This window comes from Otolemur garnettii, unplaced genomic scaffold, assembly GCF_000181295.1.
Source record: "Otolemur garnettii isolate 467f Iridium unplaced genomic scaffold, OtoGar3 scaffold00260, whole genome shotgun sequence".
Lineage (NCBI taxonomy): Eukaryota > Metazoa > Chordata > Mammalia > Primates > Galagidae > Otolemur > Otolemur garnettii.
The window spans coordinates 1076755-1083488 of NW_003852655.1; the positions used below are offsets into that span (position 1 = coordinate 1076755).

At 51.1% G+C, this 6734-nt stretch overlaps 1 non-coding gene across 1 annotated transcript; it reads left to right on the forward strand.

The window, feature by feature from the left end:
• The first annotated feature begins 399 nt into the window (after nucleotides 1-399).
• Nucleotides 400-589, forward strand: LOC111722468. Its single transcript, XR_002771271.1, has one exon. It is a non-coding gene; the product is annotated as a U2 spliceosomal RNA (small nuclear RNA).
• The last annotated feature ends 6145 nt before the right edge of the window (nucleotides 590-6734 follow it).

Here is a 6734-nt window from a genome sequence, read left to right on the forward strand (position 1 = left end):
AAAAAAAAAAAAAAAAGAATACAGGGACAGTTCACCAGGCTGGCTGTGGCCTGGGACCTCCTGAGCTGTGGTCAGGCCACCTGTCACCTGAGGGCTGGGCTGGTGGCTTTGTGGTCAGGCACCTGTGTTATTCAAAGCTTTGGGGTAGGGCAGATGAGTCTTGTTCAAACACCACAGCGCCTTGGTGTGGTGAGGCGAGGGATTGGTGTCAGGACACCCCTTGGATAGCAAAGTCAGAAGGCACAGAAGTTCCTTCTATAAAATGGCACAGAATTTGCATAGAACCTACATACATCTTCTCATATCATTTAAATTATCTCTGGATTACTTATACTGCCCAAGACGAGGTAAATGCTTGGAAAATAGTTCATATACTGGATTTAAACAAATTTGTGTTGTATCGCTTCTTGACCTGGTGGATAAGATCAAGTGTACTATCTGTTCTTATCAGTTTAACATCTGATATGTCCTCTATCCAAGGACAATATATTAAATGGATTTTTGGAGCAGGAAGTTGGAATAGGAGCTTGCTCCATCCACTCCACTTACCTATCTGGTATTAAAGTACTCCAGGAATGGTGCACCCCCTCAGGGGACTAAAAAAATAATTTGTATTGCTTTTTGTTTTTTCAAATGTCTTGACTACTCTCAGTCCGTGATGGTTGAATCTGTGGATGTGGAGTGGGTGTGCAGAGGGCTGCCCATGTAATGTTTCAGTAGACATTTGCATGCTATAAAAATACCAATTTGTCCATTGCAACGATGAACCCCAAATTCCTGATAGCAATTACTTTTGGGGATGAGATTGGGGAGGGGACATGGGGGCTCTGATGTCACAGTGTGGCTGGTATTTGGCTGTCCAGAGGGCCGTGCTTTGAGTGTACCTATCACTTGTTCTCTTTTATTTACATAGTATTCTCTTTTAGATCCATTCCCTGGCCCTAAATAACTCTCCTAAGTCCTTTCGTTTGTACAGGTTCTTGTAAAATGCATGTTTATTCTAAAATTTTATTGCTTCCTTTTTCCTTTTTTTTTTTTTTTTTTTGAGACAGAGTCTCCCTTGTCGCCCTTGGTAGAGTGCTATAGTGTCACAGCTCACAGCGACCTCAAAATCCTAGGCTCAAGTGATCCTCTTGCCTCAGCCTCCTGAGTAGTAGTTGGTACTACAGGCATCCGCCACAACACCCAGCTTTTTTTTTTTTTTGGAGACAGAGCCTCAAGTTGTTGCCCTGGGTAGAGTACCATGGCATCACAGCTCATAGCAACCTCCAACTCCTGGGCTCAAGTGATTCTCCTGCCTCAGCCTCCCAAGTAGCTAGGACTATAGGCGCCCACCACAATGCCTGGCTATTTTTTGGTTGCAGCTGTCATTGTTGTTTGGCCCCAGGCTGGATTTGAACCCGCCAGCTCAGGTGTATGTGGCTGGAGCCTTAGCTGCTTGAGCCACAGGTGCCAAGCCAACACCCAGCTATTTTAGAGACGGGTCTGGCTCTGGCTCAGGCTGGTTCTGGAACCTGTGAACACCTGCCTTGGCCTTCCAAGTGCTGGGATTACTTGGAAAGATGGTGTGAGCCATCTTTCTTTTTCCTAAATGTATATTTTAACTCATGCTGTCTCATGTTCACTCCCTTTCTTCAACAGGCGTGGTGTTGCTGTGAGTCCTTCCAGGATGCTCCCCATGGGACCTACCCCTCTTGTCTCTCTCCCTACCCAATTCCACAGTGGTGTCCTCCTGCTACCCCACATCCCCTGTGGACCTGTGGGAGGGTTTGCAGGGCACACCCCAGAGCAAGGCTGAGCACAAGTCAATTCTGGGATCCACTGCTCCCTCCCCTGTCTGCTGGTGTGGCAGGTGAGAACCGACTTCCCTCCCTTGTCCAGTGCTCAAGGGCTTGCTAGATCTGTGGTTTCCACAGTTCTGCCCACTTTCCTGCTGGGATTACTGGCTTTTCCCTGCTGATTTGCAAAACCTGTATTAGCAATTCTGAAACTTTTGGACCTCATGCCACCATTATACACTTTTAAAAAGTATTATTATTAAATTATTATTATTATTTTTGAGACTAAGTCTCACTCTGTCACTCTGGGTGGAGTGCATAGCATCATATTTCACAGCAACCTCAAAGTCTTGGGTTCAGGTGATCCTCCTGCCTCAGCCTCCCAAGTAGCTGGGATTATAGATGCCTTCTACAACACCTGGTTAGTTTTTCTATTATTGACACGGGGTTTTGCTCTTGCTTAGACTGATCTTGAGCTCAAGGGATCCTCCTGCCTCAACCTCCCAGAGTGCTGGGAATACAGGCATGAGCCACTGCACCCGCGCCCAGCCTAATTACATACCTTTTTTTTTTTTTTAGAGACAGAGTCTTGCTTTGTCACCCTCGGTAGAGTGCTGTGGCAACACAGCTCAAAGCAACCTCCAGCTCCTGGGCTTAGGCAATTATCTTGCCTCAGCCTTCCAAGTAGCTGGGACTACAGGCACCCGCCATAACACCCGGCTGATTTTTTGTTGCAGTTTGGCCAAGGCTGGGTTTGAACCTGCCACCCTCGGTATATGGGGCCAGTGCCCTACTCACTGAGTTACAGGTGCCGCCCTACATACTTTTTAAACAGAGACTATGGGGAGAGTGGCGTCACCACACACTGTGGTGCACGTTCCTGGTGCCGGGCTCTGAAGCAGGGTGCCAGCTGCCTCCTCTCTTGGGTGAAGTATGTGAGGAGAATTCCCTAACCCAGATTTGTGACTGGAAGAGGGAGGAGAACTTTGATGGCCTTTCTGAATAATCCTGGGCCTTCTGTGTACTGCGCTTTGGCCCCAGCGTGAGTGGTGATATCCTGCATCTGTCACTGGAAGTTGCCAGGAGTGTGCTGCACCCCAGAGTGTGGGGAACACACAATTCCCGACCGAGCTCAGGTCCTGGTGGTGGGGACCTGCCTGCTCACCAGGGTGGTCCCTCAAATTCCTGAAAGCACAGATTTATTGCAGTAACGAAGGTCATCGTTTGCTTTCACTTCATTCCTTTTGGAAAAAATGCCTCCCATGTGTTGGGTTCTGAACAAATCACCTCCCCCGCATGTCATTCTTTCCAGCAACCTGACCACTCGGCCAGCTGGAGCAGGGCTCAGGGCTCCTCCTTAGACTGGTGGGGGCAGAGAGGCACTGCAGGTGCTGGGGACACCAAGGCTCACAATCCTGGGCACTCCTTACCCTGTGGGTGCTGGATGTGGAAGGAGAGTGAGTGGCCAGTGGGCCTCGCAGACAAGCTTGCATGAGCATAACACAAACACAGGTGACTTTGTATCAGCTTCCTGGGACTGCCATGACCAAGCACTATAGACTAGATGGTTTAGACCAGTCATCCCCAGTCTTTCTGGCACCAGGGACTGGTTTCATGGAGGATAATTTTTCCACAGCCGGGTAGGGAGGAGGTTTTGATGTGAGTCTGCAAACAGTGGAGTTAGGGTCTCTTTGCAGTCAGCCCTCTGCTAATGACAGTGCCAGCACCCTGGCAGGCCCACCTCAGAGGGCCAGGCTGTAGATGCTCCTAAGGAGCCACAACCTAGAACTGGCTGCTGGTTTACAGCAGGGTTGGCCCTCCTGCCAGACTCTAGTGACATGGGATTAGAGTGAGGGGAGCCCTGGGGAGCCTCTGTGAACATAGATGAAGCTTCCTTCCTCCTCACCTCCTGCTGTGCAGCCTGGTTCCTAACAGGGCACAGACTGTAGGTTTAGACTGCAGAGATTTGTGGAAATGTATAGTCCCAGTTCTAGAGGCTGGAAGGCTGAGGTCCACGTGCCAGCAGACGGGTCTCCTCCGAGGCTGTGAGGGTCTGCCACAGGCCCTGGGGCTGTTGCCGCTGTGGGTGTGTATCCTCCTCCTCTGCCTTTGCATCCACACGGCATTCTCCATGTGTGTCCAAACTTCCCCTTTTGATTTATTTGGTCCCACCCTATCCCAAGGTGACCTCATCTTAACTGATTACATCTGCAGTGACCCAGTTTCTGATGAAGGGAACAATCTGAGGAATTTCCAGTTAGGATTGCAACATAAATTTGTAGGGAACACAATTCAGCCTCTAATACACTTCTCAGTCTTTTTATGAAAATAGTTCAGAGGCTCGGCGCCTGTGGCTCAAGTGGCTAAGGCACCAGCCACATACACCTAAGGTGGCGGGTTCGAATCCAGCCCGGGCCCGCCAAATAACAATGATGGCTGCAACCAAAAAATAGTTGTGGCGGACGCCTGTGTTCCCAGCTACTTGGGAGGCAGAGGCAGGAGACTCGCTTGAGCCCAGGAATTGGAGGTTGCTGTGAGCTGTGATGCCACGGTACTCTACCTAGGGGGATAGCTTGAGGCTCTGTCTCAAAAAAAAAAAAAGAAAAGAAAAGAAAAAGAAAATAGTTCAGAGCTTGCAGCCCCCAGGAGCGTGGTTTCTGCCTAGATAGCTGCTGTCTTGGGTGTTAGCTTGCTTGTGTACTGTTAGCCATTCCAAGTAGAGATGAGGTTTTGCTCTTGCTCAGGCTGGTCTCAAACTCAGAAGCTCAAGCAATCCACCTGCTTCAGCCTCCCAGAATACTGGGATTACAGGTGTGACCAAGTCTTTCATTCAGATGAAACCAAATTCTTCCACTCCTTTTTGAAGTCCTGTGCAGAAATCCCCCTCTCCACTTTATCAGAAAGGTACCCTCTGGGTTTTCTTCTGTGAACTCAGTAGTTTTACCCCTGATGTTACATGTCACAGGTGCACCTGTGCTGGGGTCAATGGTCTGAATCATTGTGCCAACTTCTTGGTAAATCAACTATATTGTATACATTTTTTTTTTTTACAAGGAAGAGAAACAGCCTTTCCTAAATGGCTTGGGAAGCCCCTCTTAGGTGCTGGCTTGGTCTGAGTGGGCGCGGGTGGCCAAGTCAGCTGTAGGGAGGGAAGGAGGACAGTCAGAGCCACAAAGACATGCTTGTCCCCAAGACAGAGATGGGCCTGTTTGTGGAGGTATTTGCTGGCACAGCTGGATTGCAGAGCAGTGGCCACTGGCAGCCCCACTAGTGGAGGGGATGCAGGGCATGCAGCTCAGGCCACCCTCCACGAGGTCTCCAGGCTCCTCCCTCTTTCCTGCTGACCTGTCTGGTGGAGGAGGGAGGCCAGGATGTGAGTGGTTAGGAGATATTGGAATTATATATATATATATTTTTGAGCAGGGTCTCACTCTGTTACTCAGGCTAGGGTGCAGTGCACAATCAGCTTGCTGCAGCCTCGAGTGCATTCAGCTTTTTTTATTTTTTGCGTAGACTCTGTCTTGGTATATTGCCCAAGCTGGTCTCAAACTCTTGGCTTAAAGCAATCCTCCCACTTTAGCCTCCCAAAGTGCTGGCTGGGATTACAGGTGTGAGCCACCTCACCCAGCCCAGCAAAATTACATCTTGCCCCAGCTCTGGGCTTGAGCAGGTGACTTAGCCCCTCTGGGCCTCCTCTACTTCTGCTTGTGCTGTAGGCCATGGCCAGGGCCGCTGGGATTGGGAATGGCAGTGCTCAGTGCAGGAAGGTTATAATCTGTCACTCCTGTCTGCAGGGGTGATGCTCTTGGGGGTGGCAAATGGAATATTTCTCACATCTGGGGTATGCAGCCAAGGGAGGACACAGCAGCTGCCCTGATGCTGTGTGACCTTGGGTCCAGCATTGAGCAGATGGGGTTGGTGGCCCTGTCCTGCTCTTGAGAGAGTCTCAGGAGGTGGTGGGAAGCCCCTTGGAAGAAACAGATAATTTCTGGAAGTCCAGAGGCCTGAAGAAGATAGTTGGGCACCTCAGAACAAGTAGCTTCTAGGGGTGAAAGCCAGCTTGGCGTCTGGGAGCTGGGAATATGGGGGGCTAGGGTTTGGGATTCTTGGGTCTAGGGGTCTAAAGTTCTGAGGTCTAGAGGTCTTGGGTCCTAAGGTCTGAGGGCCTGGTTTTCTAGGGCCTAGGAGGCCTTGGGAGCCCAGGGTGGTAGCCTGTGGATGGGGAAGGGGGGCAGGGTGGAGCTGGCAAGGAAAGCAGGTATAGGTCTGGTGCTCCCAAGAGCTGAGTGACCCAGCCTGGAGGCAGCATCAGCAGTCCAGGCGATCCTGGTGAAGGTGAAACCAGCTGGTGGGATGAACAGGAGGTGTCAGGGAGCACCTGGGGCTGGGGGATGGTCTTCTCTAACCTCCAAGGTCAGTCATCCTTGGGCCAGCAGAGGGCCCTTGGGAGGAGATGGAGCCCCAAACCCATCCCTGCCCTGAGAGAGGGGCTCAGCCATGTAGGGCACCTGTCTCCTCTCTGATGATTACTGGATCCAGACTAGCCTGATTTGAGGGTGGCAGGGAGGGAGGGCTGTCATCCTCATCGTTCCCCTGTTCCTCCTGGGCCTGTGTCCCTATCTGAGGGGTCCACCCAAGGGAGAAGGTGGACCCTTTTCCAGCCTGGGGGAGAGTTGGCTGTTGCCAACCCTGGATCATGGCTCAGAGAGCATCAGACACCCCCCAGCTCCCCTTGAGCTGAGTCAGGAACTTCTAGGGCCTCAGAGACAGGCCTGGCTCAATAGTACACTAGGCAAGGGACACGTTATCCATAGCCTATTCCCACAGTTGCTCTTGCCCACCAAGCCAAAACCCTAGGACTGGCCCCCGGATACTCCAGGGCTGGGTCCACTGATGGTTCTACTCCCTCAACCTGGTCTGGTGCCAGGACACCCTCTTGGCGGCCATCAGCAGAGA